The sequence below is a fragment of the Pyrus communis genome, chromosome 12 (assembly GCF_041283825.1).
Source record: "Pyrus communis isolate YQ-2024b chromosome 12, ASM4128382v1, whole genome shotgun sequence".
Taxonomy (NCBI): domain Eukaryota; kingdom Viridiplantae; phylum Streptophyta; class Magnoliopsida; order Rosales; family Rosaceae; genus Pyrus; species Pyrus communis.
The window spans coordinates 9,095,908-9,109,992 of NC_142576.1; positions in this window are offsets into that span (position 1 = coordinate 9,095,908).

Genomic DNA, 14,085 nt, shown 5'->3' on the forward strand with positions numbered 1-14,085 from the left:
ATAAAGGATAGAGAGAGATGGGGTGTGGCAATAGTAGAGAGAAAGAAAGAGATGTGTAATTATGAGGTGTGTTTTATTCCACCCCATTGTGTTTTTATTTATAGTAGTAGGGAAGGTTAATTTCTTACCCTAATAGGATTACAACTCTAATAGGAATTTAACTGCTAAAGGAATATTCAAAGATATCCTTAGATACTAGACCTGCCATTTGTGTCGTGTTTTCTATGTTCATGTTGTTTTCAGATCATACCCGATATCTTAACAAGTCATGTCGTATAACACCCGTTAAAATAAACGAGTAAAATGACTCGACCCGATAATATTAACAGATAATATGATCCGACCCGTTACCCGTTAAGGAAAACGGGTAAATAATCAAGTGAAAAATATAATACTAAATAAGTATATACAAACCATATTGTCACATCCAACTTTTATTCTTTTCCCTGATAGTTCTTATTTACACCTTTCCTGGAATTATACAACTAATGTTTTTTTCCCTAATAATCCTGATTTGTAACTTGGGCATATCAATTAGAGTAGTTAAAATTATAACAAACAAAGATAAAGAGTTCATTTTACAGTAATTTGAGTGTACCAACATCAACAAAAACACTATAAAACAATAGTAGAGCATAATTGAGATTTCGCTTGACAAAACAAAAGAAAAAGAAAACAAACTTACAATAATTCAGTCTTCAATCTTGAGGTCCTACTGCTGAAAGAACCAAATCTCAATGTGAGGTTTCTGCAATTTCCTAAAAAATACAAATAAAAGTAAAAACCCTAGTAAAAGTAACCAAGCTGCGAGTTTTCTAAGAAACTCATATGACAAAATAATCATCATATTAGATAATATATTGCACTGCTTCATTATCACATTTAATACCAATAACATGATTAAAATATGATATTGAAACCTGCAAAAGACCCTGTAGAACAATGCCAATAACATGATTAAAATATGATATTGAAACCTGCAAAGAGATTGCTTAACAACTAATGGCAGAGAAGAGGGGAAGGGGTTAAGAGTATGTGGGCTTCCGAGAGACCATGGAATTGGAAATAGGGGCGGAGAGGCTAATCAAACCTAAACAAAACTTTGGAGACCCCACAGGGTTGGTCTCCTCAGTCTCCTCCGCTTGTAGATCCGACACAATCAATTTTTTCCCCAGTTTTCGCCATTGTATATCCCAGATATCCAGCCAAAACCCACACGTACCTGGTATTGCGACAGAGCCCCACCGTTAGTCACCGTTGGATAAGCTCGGGCAGTCACGCAGCAGCAGTCAAGAATCTCTCCTACACTCACCAGTGTTCATCATTGCTCAGTTAGAGAAGCTCGCTGCTGCTTCACCGTTTGTCGTCGTTGGGACTGAAACTTATTCTGGCCTTGTCGCGCAGCCCCTCCTTGGTCACCACCGGAGACGCTCAGGTCACCGGTGGTCGCCGTTTCTCAGTGAGAACAGCTCGTCGTCGGTCCTCGTTGGGACTTGAGACCTCCACAGGCCTTGTCGGGCACGCAGCGCCTTTCGCACGCACGCAGAACCCTCCTTTCTCGAAAGGGATTAGGGATTTTGTTTTGATCAAATTGTAAAATTGGATAATAATGGAATAGAGAAGGGGTCTTTTGGTCCAGAAAAGTTCTAATAATATAAGCGAAATAGAATCCAATGGTACAGATTTACTCTAATTTATCTTACAACTATTATTTAAGTAAAGTCTTTAATAGTTTTTTAATTAATGTAGAAGTGTAAAAAATATAGAAAAAATATATAAACGCTCGTAATAACTAGCTCTACAACTTTCGTGAAGAGCTTAACTTCGAAATTCACCACTATAATCATATAAATTATAGATCAAAATTTAATCGTTGTTTGTTATTTACATTTACGCTTCATTTTTCTCATCAAATTTTGTTTTTTCGGATTTTCTTTTTTGAAAACATGATCTATTAGAGGATGCAAGAAGATGAAAGGTTTGAATCGTTGATATTATGTTCAGAGTTTTATTGTTAGTGAAAATATTGCTTGATATTTATAAAGTTTCTACAAACTATATGACATCAACTCATATTTCAATTAATCGTAAATATCGAAACGTGATATCAAAGATCTGAACCGTTCATCTTCTTACATCCGCCAGATGATCATGTTTTCAAAAAAGAAAATTTAAAAAATGAAATCTAGTAAGAAGAATAAAGCGTAAATGACAATCGACGGTTAAATATAAATTTATGGTTTATGGATTATAGTGTTGGATTTCAAAGCTGACCCCTTCATCAAAGTTAAAAAGCTTGTCACTATGAGTGATTGTGTGTGTGTGTGTGTGTGTGTGTGTATATATACATTTTTTACACTTCTACAATAATTATTATTAATTTTATTAATTTTGCCCTCAAATAAAAAACATTATTCATGAGGGTTTTGAGTATTTTAAAAATCTAAATGATAATGTAAGTGTAACCATTATCTACTCATGGAGGAATAATGATGAATCACGAATGTTTATATATATTCTTTCACATTTTTCATACTTGTATGTATGTCTTCTTAGTTCTTGCCTATACAAATACTATACTAGTTTATTTTAATTTTGGACAACATGTTAAGTAAAATTTATCCTAGTAATGATAATAAGGAACTCTCATAATAAAAATAAATAATGACTAAAATTTTTTTTAACTTATATAGAATAATAATACAAAACTATATATTTAATATAGAATATATTGTATATATTAATATTGTTATTGTATTTTATAATAAATCTTTTAGTAATTAAACTTTAAAGTTATTATAATAATTTTTTTCTTAACAGGTCAAAACTGGTTACCCACGTGCTACCCGCGTGTATACCTATTAAGAACCTGTTATCGACGGTTCTTAACAGGTCACCTGATAATGACCCAATTAGTTATCGTGTTGACCCGAAACCCATTATTTTCGTGTCGTGTCAGAAACTACCGGGTCTACTAGATACCTTAGGATTTACACAATCACATTCCTAATCCAATATGACTGCAACACTAACCAGATTTTATTTAAGTTTTATATAAAAATCAAATGAAAATGTACTAGATACATGTATGTACTATAGTCAATTCCTACAAAATACATAGGACAAAATAATTCATTATTTACTAGGTTCAATAAGTGTATCTACATCATCAGAGCATAAATAGTAATGTCATTACTTGAACTAATAAGAGTACAAACTCTCACTTTTTTCTCTCATCGATCTTTGGGTTCGGGGTAGCTTTATTGCTCTCACAAAAAGAAACTCATTAGAATTGGTGTGTTTAAATCACTATAACCTGTCACATAATATTATGGTTTAGTGATATTACTCTTCACTTGTAAACGATAATTTTAGGTTCCAATCTCATAGACGTGAAGTTGAATACCAATATATTTTACATCGTTTCTTCATCTTTCAATGTGTGGGCTTCCAGATGTATATCTTTACACTCCCTTCTAGAAGTATTGGAATTTTTCCATTTCATGCTTCTCCTTTTTGGCTTATACAATAGCTAGATGATATTTCATTAGAAAATTATTTAAAACCCATATTTTTTTTTCTTTCAATATTATTGTATATATAGGGCAAGAGATATTCAATTAATGTCTTTATCCCCTAAATTTATTTTTCAGGCGGTTATTGACATTTATCTTGATTTAACGAGTTGAATTATCATCCCTATTACAGAATGGTACAAAAAATTCCTTATAAGGTTGGGTGGACGTACAGATAAGAATACAATATCACAGATTCTAGAAATTTGCTGTTAACAAAATATGATTGCTAAACTGTAGTTATGTAATCTTTTACAGAGATAATTACAATCACAATATCAATCACAAGAAATAGCAAAATCAAACCAAATAAGGAAGTATCTTGACATTATATAAGACAATGTGAAAGTGTTCAGTATTCCACCGCTTAATAAAACCATAAAATAGTAGTTAATACATGAGAATATATAATTTATACACGTGCTGCAAATAATTATTCCACCGCTTAATAAATAGTTTCCTAGCAAATACTAACCTAATTCTTATATAAGGCACAACAACGTAGCATTTTCATTCAGAAACCCAAAAAACAACGAAAATCATATCATATGGGAATGGGACTGTCCTACCAAAACTTGCCATGGTTGGCCTTGCTTCTTTTGCTAGCCTTTGGCGTTGCCTCCTCTTCCTCCTTAGATGGCAAAGAGAAGTATAACCAGTTGCATGGAAGGTGGGCTACAGTTGGCGACATCCTATCGAAGGGCTCTCCAATTCAACCGTCTGGTGCAGCAGCATGTGAAGAACATGGAATTGGAGGGAGTTCACCACCTCTTCCCAAAATACAATCAAGAAGATTCCATTTTGGTATGCTGCCAAAGGGTACTCCAATTCCACCATCTGGTCCTAGTGACAGACCCGATAACAAGACTCCACCTACACCTAGGGCAATTGTTTCAGAGAATTAAAAATATTTTTTTTTTTGGTGAATTAATAACTTATGCTACAAAGGAGCATTTACCATCTTGTTCTAGTATAGCAGACAGCAACTGTATGAGCTCACCTGTTTGAGATCCAGTCAATAAGAGCATCTCTAATGAAATGTCCATGGTTTAATATGTGTATTTGCATCCTTGGTTGGTTAGAAAGTTCTCCAATTAAGAGATGTAAAATATATATCTTGGCCGAAAAATTTAAATAAAAATCTAAATATACATATTTTTTACATCTATAGGTGTTGGGTCCTGCCATATCATATAGATCCATTTCGAGAGAGGATCCTCACCCGATTCTCTTTATGAAGATCCCAGGGATCCTTCAATCACATTCGTTCATCATACATTGTGCGGTCAGTTTTTGTCAGGTACTATTTATATTCGATTTTAAATAAAAAAAATTTACAATAATTTCTGCCCGCACGATGTACGATGAACAGATGTGATTTGAGGATCCGGCGAGGATCCTCACTCATCCATTTCAACTTGGAAAGTGATTTCCGTGCAGTTTTTTTCATGTATACCCTCTTTATTTTTGGTATTTTGATTGAACAGATGAATGTCAAGTGAGATCCTCATGACTCCGGCAATCTATCTTAAATTGATCTAAGAATAGTCAATAGTATAGGTCTATACTCGGAATGTAATTGTTAAACAATATTTATTGTTCATAATTTCCTAGCCCTTGTGTGGATTCCTTTGTAGTTTTCAATGAATCTTTAACCATAGAAAGAGATGTTGCTTTTTTTTTTTTTTTTTTTTTTTTTATCAAACGATATTATCTACACTAAAGGGTGGGTAGTAGGTTAAGTCTCACAAGGTGCTAGCTAGCAATATTGTACATCTTTATATTGTACACTTTCCTCACAAATGAACTAAAGAAATTCAATTTCTACAGTGAGATTAATAGTTCCCGTAGTTGGAAGATAGTTGGAAGATAGCTTATGTGGAAAAAAAAAATTAGGATTTAAGTATGTTAGGACTTAGGCCCAAAATTGAAAATTTCGCAATTCTCCATTAATTGTTAGTACATGTGAGACTAAAAATATAAGGTTAGCCTCACATGTAAGCGCAACGTGCTAAAAATTAATGAAGAGTTCTATTTTAGCCTAATATATATGTGTGGCTTATATGCTAATAATTAACGGAATTTTGACAAAATTATCAATTTTAGGCCTAAACTCCAAAATATTTCACCATAAGAGCTTAAATCTGAATTTGTTTTTTTTTTTTTTTTTTTTTTGTCATAGAGACTATCTTCTAACTACCTTATCGCTAGAGGACTAATAAATTAGGCAAAAAGAAAAAAGGGTTGCGAAGAGACCATCTATCTTTCAAATTCTCATTAATCTCTGGACTTTATTATGTTCTTGTATTTCAGACCTAAATCTATCGAAATGGATATAAAATCATGAGTTCATAAAAATAATCTTCTTAACATGGTACTATTAGAGCCAATTAAATACAAGAAAATATCTTGTCTCGAAGAATTTTACACGAACAAATTAATTTTAGAGCCAACTAAGTACAAGAAAATACCTTTTTCTCGACAAAGATAAAAACAAATATCTAATATGCGCTCGAAGAACATTAGGGGGATACAACAAATTTTCAGGAACAAATCTTAGCCAAGTGCATCACAAACCCTAAACATATACTAGTGCACTCGAAACTATCCGAGTTGAACAATTCAAGATTTAGTTAGATCGCGGAGCTGCATACTGCATCTACACGCGCGTCCAACATTATATCAAACAGGTCTATGGTCTTTTTGAGTTTATTATATGAATTTAATCAATATAATTAACTTCATATAAACAATTGTGAAATTTTAACAAATTTCAGACCACGAATTCCTGCACTAATGTTGCACAAATTAAATTCGCCTAACCTACACATATTTGAGTAGCACGAACTCAAAACTTCACATCATACACAATTTCAACATATATAAATCTCACAATTAAACATATTCAAACTTATATTTATAATTAGGATACAAATATATATATTTCCTTTAATTTACTTCCAATCCAATCACAAACCCACATAAATCAAAATTAATTAATCACACATCGAAGACAAAATTAATCAACGAATCAAAATCAACTAACCTTCGTCAATTAATTGGGAGAGGAAGAGATGGAGGAGAGTGTGTGTAAGAGAGAGATGCAGCGGGAGTGGGTGCAGAGAAAGGAAAAATGGAAAGAGAGAAGAAGGCACAGACCTAAATGGTGAATCAGGGTTTGCCCGACGAAAGTACTCGTTGGGCAACCGCTCTGATGTCGTTGAGTAAAAGCGTTTTCACTCATTTTTTAACACGTCAGCGTGGTCCTTTGCTCAATGAACAGAAGCCATTAGTCGACAAAACTGCCTGTCAAGCAGAGTACTTAGCCGACGAACCATGGTTTCGTCCCGCAAGCCTCAATGCATTTCAGGCCAATTTTTTCTCTTGGCCCCAAAACCTTGCTTGACGGATTCATTCTTGCCCTACCACATTGTTCTGTCTCCAAAAAATTTTTAGTAAACCCTAAATGTTGACCATTGCCCTACAAACTGGCTGTGTCATGGAGTAAATGTTTGTTAACTAACAAATTTGTTTTCATCGGGCAAGGTTTCTTGAGGCAACCCCTATTTTCTGGTAGCAAATCAGATTTTTTTTTTATATAATATTTTATTGAGCTAGAGATATCTAGTTAATGTCACCCTTTTTTATTTTTGTTCAAATCCAATGCCACCCTTTCATTTTTTTTCTTTGTTCAAATCCAGTAGTCACATCTCCACTACTTGAAATGTATAATTGTGGCCGATTCGTGTTACCTTTTCTGCAAAGGTATGTGTATTTGGTCTTATGTTCATATTGCTAGATATCCATGCCGCCATTTATTTTCTAGGGTGAAATTTAATGTCACCTTTAGGTCTAGTTTGGAGTTGCTGTGTTTTTTTTTTTAAAACTGCTTCTACTGTGTTGTCATAATAAATAACTGTGAAATAAATCATTTGAGTGTTTGGTAAACTACAGTTGTAAAAGTACTTTTAACAATAAAATAAAATAAATAAAACAATGTCATAGTGTTTAGTAAACTTTTATTACAAGTACTTCGACTATGTAAAATGACTGAAAATGACATAATATTAGGTATGCTATTAGTTTTATAATTTAACAAAATAATAGTACATTTAACTCATATTCTAAATAATTATTAGGGTAAATTACACAAAAATACCTCAACTATTGGTCTCACGACACTATCATACCTCATCTTTTAAAATTGACAATGTCATACCTCATCTTTATAATTTGGTCCAATGTTAGAATTTTTTAATAGAAAGTGGGCCTTGAATCAAGCCACATTAACATTTAACTGAGAAATTCACGGCCAAGCTAACGGAAGGTATAACATTGGATCAAATTCTAAAGATGAGGTATGAATGATCGAGGACATGCTGAATTAATTCTTCAAACATGGTCGAGGACGAGGAACTGATTCTACAAAAATGATCGAGGACGGGTTGAACTGATTCTACATAAATGATCGAGGACGGGTTAAACTAATTCTGCATAAATGGTCTAAGACGGGTTGAACTGATTCTGCATAAATGGTCGCGGACGAGCAAGGTTCTAAAAAACGCTAGGCGCTAGTCAGGCGACAGGCTAGCGCCTAGCGCCTAAGCGGCTAGGCGGGGTCTAGGCAGGCGCCTAGGTGGATTTAGGTAAATTTATTGTATATCTTGTAAATAAGCGCATATTGACTCTTACAAAAAAATTATAATTGTATGAAATCCATGGATAAGATAATAAAAGAATGATAAAATGCAAAAAGAGTATCAAACAATGTATCTCCAATAGATAGGAATTTTTTTTTATTTTTTAATGAATTAGATGGTATAAGATGAAAGTTCATATGATAATATGAATTACTTAATAAATATTTTTTAAAGATTATTTATTATATAGTGAATGAACTTTAAAAAAAAAAGTAAAGGTGTAAACATTGTGATTTGTAGTATGTAAAAAGGGAGGTGGGGAACACTGCACCAAAAAAGGATGTGGGGCACACCACACAATATTCAATGTATGCCATCTATCCCTGACAATTGATTAGAAGTTAATTAATTTAAAAATAAATAAATAAAACAAAAAGTGGAGTGGTTATGTGACTTATGTTTGTCATGTGGGGTAGTGGGAAGAGAGAGAAACTCATTTATTCTATCTTCTTCTTCCTTCAGTCTTCTTTTTCTTCCTTTCATCTTCTTGAAACGCATAAGGCAGAACAAGAACAAGAACGCAAGTATCTGCAACGACAAAATGTCTAAAATGCCCAGACCACCTAGGTCATCGAGTCGCCTAGGCCGCCCAAGCACCGCCTAAGCTGCCTCCACGCCCACCTAATCCTCTTGCCGATTTTTCTCCCGATTATGGGCTAATCGGAGCGGCTGGCCACCTTGTAGCACCTAGGTGGCCGCCTAGGCCGATTTTTAGAACACTGTGGACGAGTTGAACTGATTGTACAAAAATGGTCGAAGACAGGTTGAACTGATTCTACAAAAATGGTCGATGAATGGTTAAACTAATTATGCATAATGATCGAGGATGGGTTGAACTAATTCTGCAAAAAAGATCGATGATAGTTTGAACTGATTCTGCATAAATGGTCGAGGACTGGTTGAATTGGTTCTACAAAAATGGTCGAAGACGGGTTGAATTGATTCTGCAAAAATGGTCGAAGACGGGTTGAACTAATTTTGCAAAAATGATCGAGGATGAGTTTAGCTTATGACACATATTAATTTTGTTGGAGTTGTGAAGAATAAGTTTATTAATAGCTCTAAAGCCTTAAGGGTATGACTGGTATTTTAAAACATTGTTTCCATGCTTTTGGGTTGGGCTTTAGTTATTTATATGTTTTTGTCTCTCATTGACATGTTTAAAAACTAGTGAAGTTCCATGAAATATAGTGAATTTTTTTGTCTATATATATATATAAAGCTCCCATTAATTTTTAATTCAAAACATTTCCACAATAAAAAAAAATTAAAATAATTTATACTCATTAATTTACAAAAATGTTTTCAAATTTTTATTCTTGAATGTACCCATTCATATAATTTTTCAATACTTTTAACCTTAACCGTACCCATTTTAAATATACGGCCAGTTAGTACTATGGTCTAATGATATTCCTCTTCACTTGGAAGTGAGAGCTCTTAGGTTCGATTTTTGCCAAAAGCGAATTTGAACCACATTATTGCTAGCACATTATGAGGCTAAACTCACACCTTCCCTTTAGCATAAATAATATCATTTGTTAAAAAAAAATGTACGATTTTTCAATATAAAATGTACTCAATTTTTATTAAAAAATCCATTCAATTTTTTTATAAACCATTTTTCAAACTTATATGGGTACATTCTTTTTAGTTGATTTGAGAATGTATCAATGTCAAGTTTAATAGAAGAAATATACTAATGTTATTAAACTTTATATCTGTTATTTTTATGTGATTTTGAAGAATTACCCATGTTTGGTATAATTTTTTCATTAATTTTGATGAATGTAACCATGTTTATATATATGTACAATATATTGGAGAATATAATTTATTTATTAATACTTTCAATAATTATGGTTTTTATTTAAAATCTTAATAATACAAACAACTACAATTTTTAATTTTTAATTATAAAATATAATAATCTGTATAGAAATACATTATTACATTAATATCAGATACTTCAATAAAAAAAAACTGAAAATCAACAAAATTTCAATCAAAGAATATTACCAACTAGAGATTGCATCCAAAATCTCCCAAATAAATATATCAAAGTTAGGCAAGGTTACTCATATCAGTTCCAAAGTTAAGCATCTCAAATCATGATGTCTATTCTAATTATACTATTTAATTTAGAGAGCTATAATACATATGAATCAACACAATTTGACACACCCCAACCCCGATATTCCCAAATACCCCGTGCTGGCCAAAACCTAAGGGTGACGAAGCCATTTTAAACATGCACACAAATAAAATATGTCATTAAAAAGAAACACACCAATGCCGAATCGTGTTCAGAGCATACAACTAATTAAGAATAATAATAATGAATTATTATTAAAAGATATGAATAAGGGAATGGGACCTACACTGAGAAGACTCGAGGATACCTATGCGGAAATGCCTTGACGCCAGGATCGGATGCCTTAATTATAACTCCTTAAGGGGGCGCAAAAACCAAAAGGGTAAGTGGACCAAAGTTTATAATAATAGTAATAATAATAATAAGAAAACCATTTTCTTTATGAACATACTAACCCCCTATTTTGAAAACACATATAATACTAACCAAACAAGAAACATATACATATAACATCTCACATCGACACTAGCCGTGGCTAGTGAAGCTGTCCGACACTGGTTTCGCCAGTGAAGCTGGGGGTATGGCATAAATATCATCCACTATGTCCTATAGCCATAGACGTCTACATACCCGTGTTGCGCGGATGTGTTGTATGATAACCCACTAGATAAGCACAGAAAACATTTGTCTAAAATCTCATATCAAATTTGGAGCTCAAAAGCTTAAAGTCTCATCTCATCAATCCATTATAATTCATATTTATGAATCCGTAAAATAAATCATATTCGTAATCCATAAAATTTCATCATATATGAAAATCCGATAATTCATAACCTTTCATAAAATGTAATTTCGATAAATCGTAAATAATACATAAAACGTAAAATCATGAAATCATGTTTTTCATGAATGCAAACCTAATATTTTATAAAAACATGCAAGTTAAGAAGTGGTCCACTCACAGTATTCCATTGCCAAGGAACCGTTCGAACTAGAAAGGATGGTGTCGCCTCCCCCCAACTCACCTAAACATAATTTGAGACCATTTAGTAAAACTCTACTAAAACAGTTGAATTTGGGAAAACGAACAACAGATTCAAATTTGGCACGTCGAAAAACCTAATGAGGGACCTTGGGTTCCCCTACGCGCCGCCACTCGCCAAGTTGAGTCGTAGGAAAGTTGGCCGGAATATTCGTCGGCACCGCCGTGGACGACGATGGGAGGTGCATGTGCTCTACGCATCAGTCATGGCATCACCCAAGCGTGGTCCATAAGACTGGACTTAGATCTAAGTCGAGTCAATCTGGGTTAGGCCTGGGTTGGATTCAATTTGGATATGGGTTCTAGGTTGTTGGGTTGGGCCGATTGGGTTAATGGGCCAAGGGTTTAGGCCGGGTTTAAGGTTGTGGGTTGGGTCGACTCAATTTCAAGCCGTGGGTAGGCTAAACTCCACGAAGAAGAAAGCCGGAGCTTCCCAAGATCTGATCACCCCTAAAACCTAACTAAAACTAGTCATTCAATATACTAATTTGAAGCCCAAGGAACAAGGAAGAGTATTATACCTATCCCCTTGCTAGTCATGGTCGGAAAATGGCCGGCAAGTCTCGGGTTCCTTAGTCGAAATTTGGGTAAGTCTTCTCTGTGCTATAACTACGTCCAAACACACCCCAAACAACTTAAACACGTCCTAAACGTAACCCTAGACACAATGTACCAAACTTTAGGAATGTTGTCACATCTCGGCCCTGGTCCCCACCATATCCCGGGCTTAACTCCACCATAGCACGATATTGTCTACTTTGGGCCCCAACCACACCCTCACAGTTTTGTTTTTGGGAGATCACACGAGAACTTCTCAGTGGGTCACCCATCCTGGGATTGCTCTCACGCGAACTTGCTTAACTTCGGAGTTCCGATGAAACCCGAAGCCAGTGAGCTCCCAAAATGCCTCGTTCTATATGGAGGTGGGCATATACATATAAGGCATAGAGGATCCACCCCCATAGGCGATGTGGGATCTAACAATAAACCCCCCTTAGGGGCCCGACGTCCTCGTCGGCACACATTCGGTTAAGGATCGGCTCTGATACCAAATTGTCATATTCCGGCCCGGGCCCCCACCACCTCCTGGGCTCGACTCCATTGTAACACAATATTGTCCGTTTTAGGCCCCAACCATGCACTGACGATTTTGTTTTTGGGAACTCACATAAGAACTTCCTAGTGGGTCACTTATCCTGGGATTGCTCTCGCGCGAACTTGCTTAACTTCGGAGTTCCGATGGAACCTGGAGCCAGTAAGCTCCCAAAAGGCCTCGCTATATATGGAGGTGGGCATGTACATATAAGGCATAGAGGATCCACCCCCCTAGGCGATGTGGGATCTAACAAATGTTTAAGCCTCACTTTCGCTGGAGCCTACGAGAACTTGTTAGGAAACTCTGTGTACAGTGCAGTGAGTGAAAGAGAGAGAGAGAGAAAGAGAGAAAGGAGGAGACGTCTCAGCCGTTCTGGGGTCATGGTGTGGTGGTCTAGGTGGTGGTGGAGTCATCAGAGTGTGAGCCATGGTGGTAGTGAAGGTGGTGTCGTCACTATTGCTTGTCTATGTGTGTTCGAAGAGATTCAGGGAGTGACAGAGAGAGGTGAGAGAAAGAAAGCTAAAGGGGAGAGAGAGAGAGAGAGAGAGAGAGAGAGAAAGAGTGTTCTAGAGAGAGATAACTGAGAGGGAAGAGATAAGGGCTGATGGAAGAAAGCTAGGAAAGAGGGGAAGAATAATAGAGAGATGGGGGAGAGATTTCGAGAAAGTCCTAGAAATCGTGGGAAGGGATGACACAGGGAGGAAGGAGAAGTGGGGTGTGGGCCCCGCATGATAGAAAATTATTAAAATAATAAAAGTATCTAACCCTAATATCTAGAATAGTGAATTGACTATTTTGCTCATCGACTTCATAGTTCCATAAAATGTTCATTGTACCTTCAAATTCGATTCCGCTTGCTCTCACACATTCGTAGTGACAATTGCTAACAGGATATGCCAAGAAAATGGATCTTACGTGACACTACAAGGTGTCAACAAAAGTCAACGTTTGGCCTCAAAGGGCTTTTTTGTAATGTCACGCTTTAAAATTATAAAAACCGTAAAATCTAGAACAAGTCGTTGCAGAATTATAGATTTTTTTTTGTTCTAGATATTATAATATTAGTAATTAATGCTAATTTAGGACACTGGTAATTGAGTGAGCTTCCTTCTCACTCTCAAAAATTAGGAGCTCTTATTAGTTGTTTTGCTAACCTACGAGCATGACAGTGAGTGTGATTGGAGATGGATTTTTCCAAACCCTCCCTAAATTCTAGTTATGAGTTAATTCACGGAGGCCATTGAAAATGCTCTAAATGCTATATGAGACTGAGACTCCGTGAAAGAATCTATCATGCACATGGCACAATATGGCCATAACTCCTACCAATCAAAAGTGAGCATTATACTTTTTTTTTTCTTTTTCTTTCTCTTCTCTTAGTTTATAACTTTTGACCAATCACAACAGAGAAAGACGCCACTAAAATTATGCATTGAATGCACAAAAGGCTCTCTACCCTTCAACACCATTGCTCAAGGGGAGTGATTTTTCACATTTCCTTTTTCTTTATATTCCACTATTTTTTTTTTCTCGTCTTTGGCTAACATAAATAAGGGAAGATCAAGAAAAAAAACAAG